The 17,820-nt window shown below is 50.0% G+C and overlaps 2 protein-coding genes across 5 annotated transcripts in view; one reads left to right on the top strand and one right to left on the bottom strand.

Moving 5' to 3' along the window:
• LOC112659492 (pepsin F-like) overlaps positions 1-14,121 on the bottom strand; it is a 29,698-nt gene extending 15,577 nt beyond the window's left edge. The window contains exon 1 of one of the 3 annotated variants that reach the window (XM_025446376.3): positions 13,982-14,121. The gene's annotated coding sequence lies outside the window, so the exon portion shown is untranslated. Of the gene's footprint in view, positions 1-2,300; positions 7,596-12,683; positions 12,821-13,981 lie in introns of those variants that run through there. The other 2 variants (XM_025446375.3, XM_035701894.2) reach the window with 2 other exon arrangements.
• A 358-nt stretch (positions 14,122-14,479) lies between these two features.
• Positions 14,480-17,820, top strand: part of VPS37C (VPS37C subunit of ESCRT-I) — a 28,949-nt gene continuing 25,608 nt past the window's right edge. Inside the window, exon 1 of one of the 2 annotated variants that reach the window (XM_025446378.3) lies at positions 14,480-14,618. The gene's annotated coding sequence lies outside the window, so the exon portion shown is untranslated. The remainder of the gene's footprint in view (positions 14,619-17,820) is intronic. The other variant, XM_025446379.3, reaches the window with a different exon arrangement.

Raw genomic sequence — 17,820 nt, forward strand, 5'->3', positions numbered from 1 at the left:
TAAAAAAAAAAAGACTTGGTTGCTTAATTATCTGAGCCACCCAGGTGCGTCTCACTCCCACTTTTTAAACAAAGCATAAGAAGGGGTAAGACTTTTATGTATTCAAAATCTTAAAGACAACAACCAAATGCAATACATGCGTACATCTTTAGATCCTGATCCCTAATTCAAATCAATAAACTGTTAAAAGGCATTTTGAGAGAATTAGGGAAACTCCTAAATTTCCACAGACAGGACATTAGATGACATTAAAGCTATTGGTAATTTTGTTTGGGATAAAATAGCATTGTGGTTACATATATTTTAAAAATCCTTCACTCTGGACACCTAGGTGGCTCTGCGGGTGAGCCTTTGGCTCAGGTCGTGATCCCAGGGTCCTGGGTCTGAGACCTGCATAGAGTTCTCCGCAGGGAGCCTGCTTCTCCCTCTGCCTATGTCTCTGCCTCTCTCTCTGTGTCTCTCATGAGTAAATAAATAAAATTTTTAAAAAATTAAAAAAAATCTACCTCTTGGAGGGGTACAATAAAGTCTTAAAATAAGATGGTAATCTGTGCCTTAAAATGCACCAGTAAAAATGAGTAACAAAAAATTTTTAAAATGAGCTAAATAAAGATAAAACAAAGATTTGCATAATTGCTATGGACTGAGTTGTGTCTCCCTCCTTGTCCCCCAAATTCATATGCTGAAGCTTAACTCCCAATACGATGGTATTCGGAGGTGGGTTGGTTGGGAAGTAGTTAGGTTTAGCTGAGGCCATGAAGATGGGCCCTCATGATGGGATTAGACCTTTAAAGAAGAGACTCCAGAGAGCTTTCCTCAATCCTGCCACCATGGGAGGGCACAGTGAGAAGGGGGCTGTCTGCAAGCCAGGAAGGGGGCTCTGATCAGGTCTAGCCTCTGGTCTGTGGTCTTTCATTATGGCGGCCTGGGCTAGAGAGTAGTGTTGTAATTTTTTATGCCAAGTGATGGTACATGGGGTTCATGACACTATCCTTTTTCACTTTTGTGAGGTTTGAAATATTTTGTGTAATAAGTTTTAGAAACTTGCATTCTGGGGCCCCTGGGTGGCTCAGTGACTGAGCGTCTGCCTTGGGCTCAGGTCATGATCCTGGGGGCCTGGGATGGAGTCTTGCATCAGGCTCGCTGCAGGGAGCCTGCTCCTCCCTCTGCCTGTGTCTCTGCCTCTCTGTGTCTCTCATGAATAAATAAATAAGATCTTAAAAAAAAAACTTGCAATTTGAAATTTCTGCCTTTAGTGTTACTCCAAGAACACTAAGCCTAAGAAGAGCAGACCTGGATTGGACCTCTCTGACTGAGTCACTGGGAGCCTCCTCTGCTCATCCCCTCGGCTCTTCCCCTGAGAACTACCCCCTGCCTGCCCCTCCTTGAGACTTTGAGGAGCCATGTCAGGGCCTGGATGTGGAAAGGATGAGGACTTTTTTAGGAAAAACCATCTGGACACCCCCCTCCCTGGATTCTTCTTCTTTAGGGCCATGGGCAGGGTGACAGATGGGCCTGGGTAGGGAGGGAGTCAAGGGGGGTGGTGGTGGTGGGGTGGGGGGATGGAAGTGGAGGGAGATTTGGAAGGGAAGTGGGGAAGGAGTAACAGAGAGGGGTCGGCTTGGGCGGGACCCCAGAGGGACTCCAGTAAATGATGGAGGTGGCATCTTGCCTGCTGGAATTCCTGCTCCAAACGTGGAGGCGATAAGAGCCATAGTCACTGCTAGTGAGCTGTAAGAGGGATAACCATAGCCGGTGGCCCTCCAATTACTGCTCGCTGTCGGCATCATCTCAAGCTGGACAGCAAAAGGGCAGGTCATCCCAAGCATTTAAAATATTGTCTGATTTCTCTGACCTTCCTGTCTTGTCTTGTACCCAGAGTCCTTTTATTGGTATTTATTCCTTTAGGAGAGGTGATTCATCGTCCTAACCTGTGTTTCTGCTGAAGGAATCCACAACCTTTCCGTCAATAACTTCTGCCTTTTAACTACCTGATCTCAGCCCATTCCAAGGGGTAGAATGTTCCGCAGGAGAGAGCCCAGGGGTCCTCCAGTTCATGGGTGGGAGTTAGATGGCATCTGGTCTGTCACACCCCACCCCAAGTTCAGGGAAGACATGGCCAGGCAATCTGATCCCTCGATATGGCCTCAGCAACATGCCCGTCCTGAGCAGCATGCACCCCTCGGCCACTTGTCGCGCTAATCAGCGTGGGCATGCAGTCTGGACCATCTGCTGTCCTAAAACGAGTCCAATCCACTCATCCTAGAATGAAGCAACTGGAGCCAGGGAGTGTCACTTACCAAAGGTTGCCAAAAGGTAAAATATTGAAGTGTTGGGACTCGAGGCCTCTGGTCCTCAGGCTGGGAGAGCACTGAGCCGGGACAGCTCAGAGAAGGCTCAGTGGCATCCACTGCTGCCAGCCCCCACGGGTGACTCGCAGAGGCCCGCAGGTGCCAGGGCTGGAAGTGCTTCCCCTCCTTCTCAACCCTGGCCTGCTTCTGTCACCAGACCTGCTTCTTGGGACAGCAGAAAAGTGATGTTGAGAGATGTCTCTCCCGGGTGCCAGGCACAGAGGGCACAGCCCCAGCTGGAGGCGGCAGGAGACAGGAAGCTGTCCTACAGCTGTCCTACAGACGGCACCTGACTCATGCCCAGCTCCGTAGAGCCACGGCTCCTCGTTCACGCAACACCGACCCTGCCAGATCACAAGGACTGGCCTGAATGTAGGGCAACGAACCATTTCTCTCAGCCTTTGGCAACTTAGACCTCGGGTCTTATTCATTCTTCAGGGACTATGTGGCTGAGTCTGAGGCTCTGACAAGCCTGTGTTCAGGGGACTTGTCTGATGCTCAGGAAAGACCTCGGAGCTTTGAGGGCCCTGACTGATGAAATCGACTGCTGGTGAGCTGAGTTCCAGCCACCAGGCCTCCAGATCAGGTACCGACGCCGATGCCCTGTGGCCCCCTTAGGAGAAGGAAACGGAGGGACCAGATTCGGCTGAGGGAGCGGCCACCTCAGGCGGCTCTATGATCACATAGGGGAAGATTAGACAAGAGTGTTTACTTTCCTCTGGGCCCTATCGGCATGCTGGAGGTTCCACCCAGGAGGACAAGCAGACTGAGAGTCTTTGGTGGTGGCAGTAACGTTCCCTGCATCCCCGGAGATAACCAGCTTAGCCACCCAGCCTGGTGCCTCGAGTCAACTTGGCAGCACCGCCCTGGTCTTCCTGCCTCGGTCCGCGGCAGCTCCCGAGGTTCTGGAGATGAAGGTGATGGCTCGTTGCTGGTAACTCACAAGTGAAGGATGTGACAAGGAGGTTATGCTGGGTGGCCTGTGGCCGAGACATCTCCTGGTGGGTGCTGGTATGTCCAGGTGTGGAAAGGAGACCAGAGGTGGAAACATGGCCAGTTATGGAATTTGGTTACCTAGGGCTTCTGCAATTGCTCTTCTGTGGTTTGGAATGTTTTTCTCCCAGCCCTTTGCACAGCTGGCTCCTTCTCCCCATTTCGGCCCTTGTGTCCACAGTCCCCTCCTCAGTGAGGCCTTCTGTGGCTGCTCCAGCCTCCCAGGGAAAGAGCCTGAAGACTCTAGTACTCCCTTGAGGAGCTATGGCTAGCAGTGAGTAGTAGAGTCACGATTTGAACCCAGGTCTGTTTACTGCAAATTCCATGCTCTTGACCACTCTGCTGCCAAATACTGCTGGGCTTGGGGGTCAGAAAACAATGCAGGGGGGGCAATAGGAGGGGAGGGATGGGAAATGGACGGCATAATTTTAGATATGTTAGAGACTCTTCTTTTAGTGAACACTACTTTTTTTTTTTTTTTTTTTTTTTTAAGAGGGAGAGAGCGCTCAGGTGAGAGCAGGGGGAGAGGAGCACAGAAGGGGAGGGAGAGAGAGAGATACTCTTAAGTAGAATCCACGCGCAGTGGCATTGCCTGACACAGGGCTTGATCCCACTACCCTGAGATCTTGACCTGAGCCAAAATCAAGAATCAGACGCATAACCAATTATGCCAACCAGGCGCCCTCAGGGAATGCTTCTTGAAGGTACCCTAAGCCAAGTCCATAAAATGCTCGCTGTGTGGAGAGGAGCCTGGTAGGTGGGGACAGAGTGCAGACTGTACCTTGGACACAGTTGACAGGCCCAGGGGAAGGTAGCCTGAAGTCCAGTCCATAATCTGTCACCGAGCCGTGCCCTGGGGAGCTCATCCACTGGAAGGGCCAGCTTTTTCTGAGTGGGCTGACAGTGCCCCTTCTGGTCCAGAAGTGTGACCAGATTATAAAGGAGGCATTCTCCAGGCATCCTAGGAAGAAGATGCCTAATGCTGTGCAGGGGTCCCGGGCGGGCTGTCCCAAAATGTGCCACTTTGGCCTATTGATTATTTTAGTATTTTATTTTAAAAGATTTATTTATTTAGAGTGTGAGCAGGGGGAGGAGCAGAGGGAGAGAGAGGATCCTCAGTGAGGAGCTGGACATGAGGCTAGATTTCATGACCCTGAGATCATGACTTGAGCTGAAACCAAGAGTCAGATGCTTAACCTACTGAGCCACCCAGGCACCCTAGCATATTATTTTAAATAGAAATTACTTAAGAGACAGTCTGTACAAGAAGGACACTCAGATTCTCCTCTGTCCCCATAAAAGCAGAAAAATAAATTTCCCTTGTGAAAGGTACCCTCCCTGCTCTAGGAGACCCTTATCTCCAGAGATGGGAAATTTAGATCCGAGAAGGATATATAGATGATCCTTGTTACTTTTTACTAATTCGCCCCAGTCCAAGCTCTGTTTAGAATTTCTAATCGAGCCTCCCAAGGTTGTTTTCTTTGTCCTGTCTATTCCTCACAGATTTATTGTCTCTTTGTCTAAAAAGTATAAAAACTGCCTGGCATGGTCATTTCTTTGTATCTCAATTTCATAATTTGGCTTCTGAGGGCATGTAATAAAATTTTTGGTTTTTTTCTCCTGTTAATCTGTCTCATGTCAATTGAATCTTAGTCCAGCTAGAAGACCTTAAGGGTAGAGAAGAATTTTTCCTTTTCTTCGGTTGCTTTGGGTGGAAAGTTAGGAAGGCTTCCTTGCACAGATGGCAACTGTGCTCAGTCTCAGTGGATCAGAGGATTTTGCTGAGTGGGCATGGGGAGCAGAGAATGTCACTCAAAGAGGGCAGTCCTGCCATCCCAGTAAGCTCAAGGGATGGTCGGTTGCCTGGCAAGGTGGAATTGCAACAGTCATAGGCCCAACTGGCACATTATATCAGTCAGAAAGGGCAGCAATAAGCAACATTCAACTTAAAAATAATGTTTCTTGGGTGCCTGGGTGTCTCAGTTGGTTAGCATCTCATCTTCTCTCTTGCTATCTCTGTCTCTCTCTCAAGTAAGCAAGTAAGTAAGTAAGTAAATAAGTAAGTAAATAAATAAATAAAATCTTTAAAAAATAATTTTAAAAAACCCTGTTTCTTTCTTGGTCTTTTGTCTGTCCATGACAGGTCATGTATATGGGGCTGTGATTGGAGATGTTGCCACTCAGGGATGCAGACAGATGGAGACGTCACCACCTGTAGTGCCACTGGTTGCCATGGTGGGGGCAGGACATGTGCCATCTTGTACACAGGCCATCATAAAGTTCACCAGGAGTGACATGTGCCTCTACTGCTCAAATTTCATAGGTCTGAACAAGTCACATGGCCACACTGAATTTCAAGGAGTGTAATCCAGCATGCATTTAGAAGGAAGTCTAGAAAAATCCGGAGGACAGCACCAATGATACAAGGGATAATGTGGAAAGGGAAAGCAAAGACCATGTCATGGGTGGGCCCTGAACACCATGTTCAAGAGCGTGGAATGTATCCTTGGAGATGGGGAGCGCTGTGTAGGTGAGTGAGGTGACAGACTGTGGAGCATGAAGGAGGCCAGACCCCAGAGAAGGCTGCAAGAGAAGAAAGAGTTTAAGAGGAAGGGAGTGGATAAGACAGAGCAGGGGGGCTGTGGAGGTGGGTGGGGGAGCGAGCAGACAGGTCTCGGGAGGGGGGCGGTGAGGGAGGGTGCCAGGGAGGAGGGAGAGGGCACAGAGGTCCCAGAGGGCCATTTACCCTGGGAAGTCAGGGTTTCCTCGAGGTGGAAAGACCACCCTCAAATCTAAAAGGTTTTTGCCGGGGTATCCCTGAGTGGCTCAGCGGTTTGGCGCCTGCCTTTGGCCCAGGGCGTGATCCTGGAGTCCCGGGATCGAGTCCCGGGATCGAGTCCCGGGATCGAGTCCCGCATTGGGCTCCCGACATGGAGCCTGCTCCCTCCCCCCCCATAAATAAATAAATAAATCTTTAAAAAAAATAAAAGGTTTTTGCCAACACGAGGGACTAGCCTTACTCTACGGCAAATTTTCACAGTGGAACAGGACCACATTTAAACTGTGGGAAGGCAGATTTAACCTGAATTTTGTAACAACTTCTGTTATCTTCTTGTTCTTGAACTATTTGCCAAGCACTCTGCACAGAAAGGAGTGTGTGTGTAATATTTGGAAATGTTAATCTCCTTCCTGTTCTTACCGCAGCAGGAGAGTAAGCATGACAGCTTTGCTGAGCACTAGAGCTACCCTGCAGAAAACTGGCCCCTTGGCCAGCTCAGTTGGGAGGTGAAGTTCAGTGGGTGCACCCACTGGGGCGGGTGGGCTCAGGGGCAGGTGCGGGGATGGAAAACGGGAAGAAGCTCTCCTGGGTGACACAGGGGTGGTGGCTTCCATGCACGGCCAAAGCTGGCTCTCTCCCACTCAGCTCTGCAGGAAGGGGCAGTAATTGTAGGTAGGTGGGTGCTGAGCATGTGGCCTTCAGAGGAGCTGGTGGGACCCCTGAGGACCGGCCCTTGTCCCTGCCGGGGCCCTGGGAGGGGCACCTGTGTGACCTGCCCAGAGACAGAGGGCATTGGCATGTCACTGTACATAGCTGGGGGAGCTCTGGCTTAAGAGTGACCCTCATGGGGGATCCCTGGGTGGCTCAGCGGTTTGGCGCCTGCCTTTGGCCCAGGGCGCCATCCTGGAGTCCCAGGATCGGGTCCCACGTCGGGCTCCCGGCATGGAGCCTGTCTCTGCCTCTCTCTCTCTCTCTCTCTATGTCTATCATAAATAAATAAATCTTAAAAAAAAAAAAAAAAAGAGTGACCCTCATGTTGTCTGGACCCCAACCTAATTTTTTCCTGGCACCACAGTAGTATGCAAATCTCACTGGGTTCTGTGGAGGAGGAGGAAGAGTGGCCTGGAAGGAAGGGAAGATTGCACGTGAGTTAGAGAAGTGGGAGTATGTGACCTTGCTTACCAAAGGAGAGGGAGGGGGATCCCTGGGTGGCTCAGCAGTTGATGCCTGCCTTCGGCCCGGGGTGTGATCCTGGAGACCCGGGATCGAGTCCCACATCAGGCTCCCTGCATGGAGCCTGCTTCTCCCTCTGCCTGTGTCTCCGCCTCTCTCTCTCTCTCTCTCTCTCTCTCTCTCTCTCAGGCTCCCTGCATGGAGCCTGCTTCTCCCTCTGCCTGTGTCTCCGCCTCTCTCTCTCTCTCTCTCTCTCTCTCTCTCTCGTCTCTCTCATGATTAAATAAATTAAAAAAAAAAAAAAAAAAGGAGAGGGAGCAGAGCGGAGCATTTAAGAACACAGTGCTGGAGCCGGATGGACTGGGTTCACATCCTAGCTTGGTCTTTAGTAGCTGTGTGAACTTGGACAACTCACTTCCTCTCTCTGGGCCTCGTGTTTACCATATTTATTATTTATTATTTATTTATTTTTTAAAGTAGGCTCTACGCCCATCATGGGGCTCAAACTCAGGACCCTGAGATCAAGAGTCCCTTGCTCTACCCAGCCAGGTACCCCTCACTATCTTTAAAGAAGGAATAATAGCAGAACCTCATGCATTTGTATGCATAGGGTGCTTCAAATCTTGGTAGGTGCTATGTAAATATTACACAAAGTTGATCATGTAGTTTGGACCTAGATTTATTCCTGTTACACTGCTGTACGTGGGAAGCCTGTCTGGGATTTAGGGGTTAAGAAGGAGCTGAGTCTTAGCGCAATGTCATGATTGAGGGGCCATTTGGTTCCATCTCTAGCTTTATAGGTCAAGGCCCAGAGAACAGAAAGGACTAGGCCACGGTCACCTTGGACCAATGCCACTGAATTACAAAGCAACTGGAGCTCAGAGGCATTGTGAGGCCCACGTCTGAGGCCCAAGTCAGCCTCTCACTAGCTGCTCGGTGTTGGGCTCTGTGGGACTATCCAGCCTGGGATGAATGGGAAGCTGCCTGACTGCCCTCTGGTGGGGTCTGCCTGGGGCCTGCTGCCTGGAAGAGAGGCTGTCCTTTCATTCTGACACCAGCTGGCCCTAGGGCCTGGGGAGCTGTGGTTGACTGGGACCTTACCATGGCCCATCCCAAAGCCTGTGAAGATGCGAGTGTGGGGAGCTGCGGTGGGACTCAAGGCTTCACGTTTCTGGGGGCCCAGGCTGGAGACTGAGCCTGGCTTATTTTGCTGAGCACTTCATAACTGCATCGGCAATCACAGCACACCCTCCTTCTTGCTCTTAAAAAACTGGCATGTATGTGTGTGTAAATGAGTAAGCATGTGTATGAATGTGGGGTGTGTGGACATTTAAATGCTGAGGTGATATGTGCTCCTGCTCAGCTTATGGTTCTTCCCTGGTTCACCAGAATGTCTTACTCTAGAGGCTAGAAGAGGCTCTCCCCCTTGAGCCACGCTGGCCAGAGCAGAGGTGGTACAGGATGCCTGGACATTATCTGAGGTTGCATTTTCCCTGGCTTTGGCATGCTTTTATTTCTAGCTGTACCTGTGACTTGTCTTTGGAGGATCTACTACTACAGCCCTAGGGTCACAAGGCAGCAATCAGGCGGCCGAGGAGCTTGTGGCAGTGTGAGAGCCCAGCTCCCTGGCCTTGGGTTGGGCAATTTTCAAGGCAGGATTTACTTTCCAGGGTTCCCTCTGGGAGCAGGCTAGAGCTTCCCTCTGCAGGACTTGCGCAGAATCACACCCAGACTTGGCTTGGTCCCTTCCCTATTCTGCTTCCCCTGTCCCTTACTGGTTTCTCGAAGAGCAACTTTGAAATAAACCTCCCCTACATGAAACCTCATCTTTTGGGCTACTTCTGGGGAAGCTGACCTAAGAAGATGTAAGATCGTTTTCTTTTTCAGGCAACCCGAGGGCAGGGATTTCACTTGACTCTTTCATAAGTCCATGGAAGGAGATACGGTTTCTAAAATATTTTATTTATTTATATGAGAGAGAGAGTGTGTGTGTGCACATGCTCAAGCTGGTGGGGGTGGGGAGAGCAGAGGGGAGGGAGGGGGGAGAGAGAATCTGAAGCAGACTCCATGCTCAGCACGGAGCCTGATGCAGGGCTCCATCTCACAACCAAGAGACTGTGAACTGAGCTGAAACCAAGAGTCAGATGCTTAACTTACTGAGCTACCCAGGCACCCTGGGAGATATGGTTTCCATTCTCCACACTCTAATTGTCAAAACAAGGCTAACACATGGATTGGGTATTAGGTTGTAGGCTCACCTTCTGTAACCAAAGCCTAAATAACCGAGGGTTAAATAAAATACAATTTCATCTCTCTCATGTAATAATACTCCAGGTGGTTCCCCAGTGATGGGGGGGGACCCAAATTCTTTCTCACTGCTTTGCCATCTTCAACATGTGATATTCATCTCTTGGTCTAATGTGGTTGCTCTAGCTCCTGTCATTAAATCTGTATTCCACCTAGCAGGAAGTAGAGAAGGGGAGCAGGATATACCCCATTTCTTAAAGAACATAGCCAGTAATTGTAAATATTATTTCTACTCATAGCTCATTGGCTCTAATGAAGTCACTGGAGTACTTTTAGGTAAAATAGAGGCTAGGAAATATACTCTTTAGCTGAGTGGCCCTAGGCTAGGGGTTTGATTCCTAAGGGAAGAACGAAACAATTAACATCTGTTATGCTCTCCTCATTCAGTGCAGATAAACTGTTACTCTTTGAAGACATAACAACCCCCAGATCTCAGTGGGTCAACACAACTAAGGTTCATTGCTCATTCCCACCTGACACGGGTTAGCAGGGGACTGCTTGTCAGTCACGTGGGGAGAGAAGCTGATGGATGTGCCCTCTTGATGCAAGAGAAATGGATGCACAGCAAATTGGACCCCGATTTGTGAAGGCTTCTACCCGGAAGTGACATCCAGTAACCTCTGTGCAGGTTGCAGGGACCAAAGTAAATTGCATCGTCACAGTAACTTGGGGCAGGGGCTCGAGAGGGGTGGGGAAGCCTGATCCAGCTAGGTTTAGGACAAGTAGTAATGGTCCTCACCTTCATTCATGTGCCTATACTTTACTTTTCTTTGCTTCTCTCTACCCTGCTCCTCAGCCTCTTTTGGCCAGTAGACTCAGATTTGGATGAGATTATATGAGAGGACATACACTAGGCTGTTAATAAGGAGGGAAACCGAAGGCAAAAAACGAAAAGAAAAAAAATCCAAAAGCTATATTTTAAGAAAGCATGTATGTTTATAATCACAATTTTGCATTGATACAAGAGTGTATGTGTATATGTGTATGTGTGTGTTTTTTTGTGTGTGAATTTAATAGAATAATAGAGGAAAGAAATTTGTAAAATATAAATTAATTTACCAAACCCAACCAAATAATAATAAAGCAGTACTATACTAACCATAGCATGTTTAAATTTGGGCACACATAACAAAAAAACCTAAAGTAACCATAACAAGATAAAACTAGATTTTTTCCCCCTCCCACTTAAACCAATCTGGGGGTAGGCCATCCACAGCTTCAATGGTTTCCACTTTTTAGGTCACCTCATGGTCCAATACAGTTGCAAGAATTCCAGCCATCACATCTGAAATTGAAGCAGCAGTCAGTTGAGAAGAAGGTGGGGAAGACAAAAGGACTCACATCTCAGGTGACTCAGCTCCTTTATTTATTTATTTTTTTTGACTCAGCTCCTTTAAAGCAGCCTTCCAAATAACTCTTCTCAATCCATCTGCTTAGATCACAAAGTCACTCAGTTATTTATCTGTGTATTTATTTAGCAGGATCTCGACAGGAGGCTTGAACTAGGACCCTGAGATCAAGACCTGAGCTGAGATCAAGAGTCAGATGCTTAACCCACTGTGCCACTTGGGCACCTCTAGTCATCCAATCATAACTAACAGCAAAGGAGGTTGGTAAATGCAGCTTTTTAAAGCTATTGGGCATATTGCCATAAAAGAAAATAAACTCTAATTTTTAAGGAAAGCCAGAGAGTGTATGACTCTGTTGGCAGCTACCAACCCCTGCCTCAGTGGCACAGTTCCCTTCTGAGTAGTGCAGGCATGACTGCTGAGCATGGAGGGGAAGCCAGGAGGAATGGGCCCAAGTGAGAAACCCAGCCAGAATAATCTGACTTTCAAGTCCAGAAAAAAAACAAGACCAAGTGTTCACTGAAGATCTGAAGGCTGAATTGGGGATTGTGTGTACCACATGGCGAAAGTTCCTTTAAAAACTGCTTATCCAGCCAGTTCCTAAATACCACCCCTCCCTCCGCCCCTTACCTCAGCTTCTCCAGTATCTTCTTTGATACACCTCAAATTCTGACCTCCCTGTCCAGCCCTCCTCATTTCTGTTCACATCACTTTTCAACTAGTCAACCATGGACCTAACAAGATCCTGTTCTGAGGAGCTAAACACTTTGTAGTAGGAGGTAGAGAGGAAACATAATGAATATTTCGACTTTACTATTTTTTTTTGTTCTTGATCATCTGAAGGACTGAGGTATCTTGGGGAAGGGAGATCTCCTGTGTCCTCTCAAATTCCAACCAGCAATGCATCTCCCCTGGGGCTGGAGACGGTGTCCTTCTCCTTTGTATCTACAGTCCTCAGCAGTGAATGAAATGTGGAATGAAAAAATGAGAGAAGAGTAAGGAGTAGTCTTCTCTTCCTCTCTCTCCCCCTCTCTTTTACATGTATCAGGGTCACTTTGAAACATGAACGACGTTGGGTATAACTGAGGCACTGTATAGGGATAGAAGTGCCAGGGATCGGACACCACCAGGACCAAAGGGGGTGGGCTAGAGCCAGGTGGGGATGAAAAGAGCCTGGAGTGGAAAATAGAGGAGGTAACATGGTAGGGAAAGCACCCTCTTCCGTTGCCATCTGCCTCAGATGACTGGAGTTTTCTGCCATTTCTCCCTCCCTCTGTCCTTTGCCCTAATTCTCCATCTTTGGTTATTCAGAAGGCCCAGCAGCTCCCCTCACCCACCCACCCCAACGGATGACTTGGCAATGACCTGTTTGATATGTAAAGTAGGCAGTAGTTTGTCTTTTCCCCTCAACACCTTGGCTGGAATCATTGTGTCTGTCACATTTACAAGTCATTACTGTCATTGTTTTAGGAGTTTCTAGCATTGGCAGAAAATGATGTATAAAATAGGTTCTGCCTGTCCTTATGGAAATAGCATCCAGGGGGAGAGAATGGTCAGTTACACAAAAATGTAGTAAATGCTAAGAGACAGAAAAGTGGGGGGGGGGGGGGTGTTTGAAGAACATGCATGAGGGAACTTTCCCAGTCTTGAGTACAAGAAGGGCTTTCCAGAGGTGGAGTCTAACGCCCGAAGGGCATGAGTGACAGAAAACCCAGAACAAGAGTGGCTTACACAAGATGGTTTATTTCCCTCCCCTGTGAAAGTCTGGAGGTGAGCATCCAGCAGTGTCATGAAGCTCCACCGTATCAGGGCTCAGGCTCTTTCTGTTCTGTTGTGCCTGCAGGTATGGCCACCATTCCAGGGTCAATTCACAGGTCAAGGTGACCTCCAAGTGTCATGTACCTATTTCACCTGCCAACACAGTACCAGTGAGTGAAAGAATTGCTGAATGAAACTCAAGCTAATCCATCAGTAGTACTAATTTTTTTTTTTTTTTTAGAGAGCAAGAATGTGGTAGTGCACACGTGCAGGTGGGGGACAGGCAGAGGGAGAGGGAGAGAGAAAGAATCCTGAGCAGGCTCCACGCCCAGCATGGAGCCAGATGCAGGGCTTGGTCTCAAAACCCTGAGATCATGACCTGAGCTGAAATCAAGAGTCAGATGTTCAACTGTCAGAGCCGCCCAGGAGCCCTCTGTTTTTTCTTTTCTTTTTTTTTTTTTTTACTACCAAAGTAACATATGCACAAGATTAAAAATTATATAGCACGAAAGGTTTATGACGCAGCGTTAAGGTCATCTGCCCTGGTCCGCCCCGCCACTCAGAAACAGTTCCAATACGGTTTTCTGAAAGCTGCTATCAACGTGAGCTGCTCTAACATCATGTTCAGAGTGAGATGTTTGCAAAAAGCAACCATGGTATCCCTCAAATAAGTCAGTAGCCGAGGCTGCCTCCCTCATGATCCGCTCTGCGCTCCAGGGGTGAACAGGGAGTGAAGCGTGATCCTCTGGTCCAAGGGTCCTTAATCCACAGGCTACACCTGGCAGCCAGGAAGTGGCCAGAAAGCGGGAGCTCTGCCCTACAGGGGCAGTGGTGGTGCCACCGCCAATCAGGTCCATTCTCTCTAGAATCGGACATAGAAATTTTGAGACTATCTGCTGAAGAGAATTTTGATATCGCAAAAGAAAGACCGAGTCAGATACAGGGGGATGAGACTCTGAATGCTGCTGTGCCCGGTGCTCTCGCAGCGCTCTCTGGTCATGCGGCCCAACGACTCCCGCTCTTCAGAAGCTGTTCGGAGTGTTGGTCTCTATCACTAGCAAGGATGGTCTTAATTCAACGCGTGTGAATTCTCCGAAGCCCTCCTCCTGGGGCCCCACTTTTACTAGAGCTGCTGCATGGACCCTGCGGAGGGACAGAACGGGGCTGCCCGGAGAAGAGAGCGCGGGCCAGCTCCGGGGTCCTTCTCCCCGGCCTGCAGCCCCTAGATTCGGGGCAAGGAGGATGTGGAAGGTCTGTCAAGCACTACTCACAGCGCGGGCTGCAGGTGCGGTCCAGGGCCTTGGCAAACCACGCAGAGCTGTTCCGAGGACCTGCCCGGGAGGACACAGGCCCGCGGCCACTCGCGTCCCGGGGCCCAACGGCGTGGGCGGGCGCGGTCTCACCGTCCAGGGCGTTCCCGGGTGCTGGGGTCTCGCTCGCCTCCTCCCGGGCTCCCTGCGGGCGGCTTTGAGCGAAGCCCCCGAGTCGAGCCGCGCGACACCGGACTGCGCCCCTCCCCCCTCCCCCCCCCGCGGGGCTCCCGGCGGGGCGTCCGCGCAGGCGCACTCGTCCAGGGGGCACAGTCGGCCCGAGGGCGGCGCCCCTCCCAGAGGCGGGCGGAGGCCTGCGCGGGCGGCGCCGGGGCCAGCGGCTCGCGGGAGGGGCTCGCGGGGACTCCGTCGGGTCGGCCCGGGGGGCCCTGCGGGTGTCCGCGGTGCCGGGGAAGCGCGGGGCAGACGTGCGGGGCCTCCCGGCGAGCTGCGAGGACGGCGGCGCGGCCCCGCTCCCGGCCCGGATGTCGGGGGACGTCACATCCGGCGGAAGGGGCGGGCCAGCGGGCCCCGGAAGTGTGGGCGCGGGCGGTGGTTTAACCCGCGACGGCGGCGGCGGCGGCGGCGGCCGGGGCAGGTGAGCGGACCCGGGAGGGGCGAGGACGGGGAAGGAGGTGGTGCTGGCAGCGGCTCCTGGCGCGCCCCCGCCTGTCCGCCTCGCCTGGGCCGAGGCCGGTGATTGGGCGCGAGGGGCGCGTGACTGCGCCGGCGCCCCTGCCCCTCGCCGCGGGAGGGAGGTCGGCCGGCGCCCCCGCCCCTAGCGCGCTCCCCTCCCTTCCCGCCGCAGGTGGCGCCCGCGGCCCCGCCCCCCGCCGCCCCCCGCCGCCCCCCGCCGCCCCCCGCCCGTACTGGAGCACCCTGCCTCGCAGTCAGAGCCAGTTTGCCCATTGCACAGACCGGGAGGCAGGCCTCGGGGTGGGCGCCGCCTTAGCAGGGGGCACGCAGGGGAGGCCAGTGCAGAGCAGGGTCGCGGTGACTCCCGGCCGCGCCTCCTGCCTGTCCTGCGCCTGCGCACCTACGGGTCTGTGTACATCTCCGTGCGCTATAGGTCCGGTTCCTCCCGGGTACAGAGGGCAGGGGGGCGTGTGTGGGTCTGCGCATCTCCCATGGGGACCTGCTTCCTCCTCATTGCTTCCCCCACGGCCAATAACGGTGCTTATTTTCCCACTTTGCGCCTGGGAGAAGGAGTTACCCGAGGCTCTGTTGTGAGTCACTGGCACAGATGACCCTACACCTTGCAGTTTCGGTCCCCAAGGCTGTGCTGTCTCAGTACAGGGTCTGGCCTCACCCACCCTGGAAATGTATTCCTTTGGCCCAGGACACTTCATAGACTCCCTTCCCTTCACTCTAGCAGCGTCTCAGTAATCCTGTTGCTGACTCAAGGCTTTTCCACTTCTTTCATTGGCTCCTCGCCTCTTTTCCAGGAGTCTTGTTTACTGCCAGTGCACCCAAGTTGCTGCCACCTGACTCTCAGGACTGTATAGAGGCCCTAGAGCCGAAGGTTTCAATGACAGGGATTTGGGGAGGAAGGACTTCCTTTGCCTGCCTGTCGTGCAAAGCTACAGCCTTGCCCAGGCCTGGACCTTGTGGTTCTGGGTGGGAGGAAGGGCCTGGGTGAACCTTGGCTGCTGAAGTGAGAGTCTTTGTTCTTGGTCATGGTGCCCAGAAAGGCTTTTTTCCCTCGATCATCTCGGAAACTGGCTTGGTGCCTTTGGGTAGAAATTTCATTTTGGATTTCTTTATCTGGACAGCTTCTGCTGGCTGGTTTTTAGGTGGTACTAGCTCTGGTATCTCGCTTGACTGCCATGTGCTTTTGGCACTGTTCTAGGGGCTTTGGGAACACAATGAGTTCTGAGAATACTTCAGGGTAGGTGGTGATCCCATTTTACAGGAAAGCGAGTTGCAGAGATGTTATATAATGGTCACCCAGCCAGGAAGCACTGAGTTGGGATTTTTAACCTGTTAGTCTCATTTCAAAGCTAATGTTCTTGCTGGACCTTAAGAATCATCAGTGATGCTTAGGGGAGCCTGGGTGACTCGAGCGTTTACCTCTTGGCTTCAGCTCCGGTCATGGTCTTGGGGCCCTGGAATGGAGCCCCGTGTTGGGCACTGCACTCAGGGAGTCTGCTTGAGGATTCACTCTCTTCCCCCTCTGCTCCTCCTCTTGCTCACTCTCTTTCTCTAAAATAAATAAATACTTTTTTTTTTTTAATCATCTGTGACGCTTATTAAAAATATGAAGCCAAACCTCTGGAGATTGTCTGGAGCAGCGGTCCCAGGAATCAAGATTTTTCACATATGCACTGAGAGATTCTTTTTGAAAGTCAAATTTGGGAAGCACCAGTTTAAGGAGTTTGTAGATTTTCTATACTGGAAACTGAGATTGTTTCCAAGGAATCTCTTTTGCCTTCTACTTATTGCTGTGAAATCTGCTAATCTGGCATAAATCTGCCATTGAAAGGGCATTGGCCTAATGAAATGTGAATTATTTCCGAATACTTTGGGCCAGTACCAGTCAGCTTTATCCAGGCTGACATAATCATTGAAAATCTCGTTGTAATCCCACTGGATCTCTGTTGTTCCAAAATCCTGTTAGTTTCTGCTCAGAGTCTAGAGTTTTCTTAAGGTTCCGGTTTGTTCCTGGATAGTTGCCCTGTAACTCAGAGATCTCTGTAATGGCAATGCCTTTGAGGATTTGGGTGCTTTAAAAGGCATGTATGCTTAGCTGGTGCTCCCTCTACTGCATCTCTCTTCCCCTTCGCTGGTTTCTGTGAGAGACTTAAGCAAAGACCAAACAGGTTCGTCATGATTTTGCTGGTACTGACAAGTGACAGTGGCAAAGGCAGACGGGGCTGGGGCTTAGGATGGGCTGGAGAAGAGAGAGAAGGGGAGACTCAACCATAAACACATCAAACAGAAAGCCCAGATCAGGTATGCCTAGCATCGAAGACATTTAATGTATCTACTCTCCCCTTGGCTGGATTACAAGTAGTAGAAGATGCAAAGTCAGCATTATACTATTACTTTATTTTCTTTCTGTCCAGTAAACACTGATTTCTCACTTAATTTCTTTGTAAACAGAGGATGTACTTTGTATGTGAAATGTTTTAATGGACTGAGACTTGCTTTAATGCCCAGGATAGGGTCTTCCCTGGTAAATGCTCTGTAAACACTTGGGAAAAACATGTTTTCTGCTTCGTTGAGTGGAGTATTGGATCAATATCTGTTAAGTTGGTTGGTAGCGCTGTTCAAGTCATAACTTCTTACTGCTTTTCTGTCAGCTTGTTCTATCAGTGAAAAAGGGTCATTGAAACTTACGACTATAATGGTTGATCTATCCGTTTTTCCTTGTAATTTTATCAGTTTTTGCTTCATGTATTTTGAAGCTCTGTTATTAAGTACATAAACACTTTGGATGTTGTTTGTTTGATGAATTGACCCTTTCAATCCCTGGTAATAGTCTTTGTTCTGAATCTACTTTGTCTCCTATTAAAATAGCCAATCCAGCTTTTAAAAAATTACTGGATTGGTATACAATATATAATACAGAACTACAACTCAAAAAAAAAGTGATCTGAATAAAATAGGCAAAGGACTTGAATAGATGTTTCTCTGAAGAAGATAGACAAATGACCAATAAGTATATGAAGATATTCAACATCACTAGTCATTAGGGAAATGTGAATCAAAATGACAATGAGATACCACCTCACAGCCCTTTAGATGGCTGTTAAAAAAACCAGAAGTATGGGATCCCTGGGTGGCTCAGCCGTTTAGCG

This window comes from Canis lupus, chromosome 18, assembly GCF_003254725.2.
Source record: "Canis lupus dingo isolate Sandy chromosome 18, ASM325472v2, whole genome shotgun sequence".
Classification (NCBI taxonomy): Eukaryota; Metazoa; Chordata; class Mammalia; order Carnivora; family Canidae; genus Canis; species Canis lupus.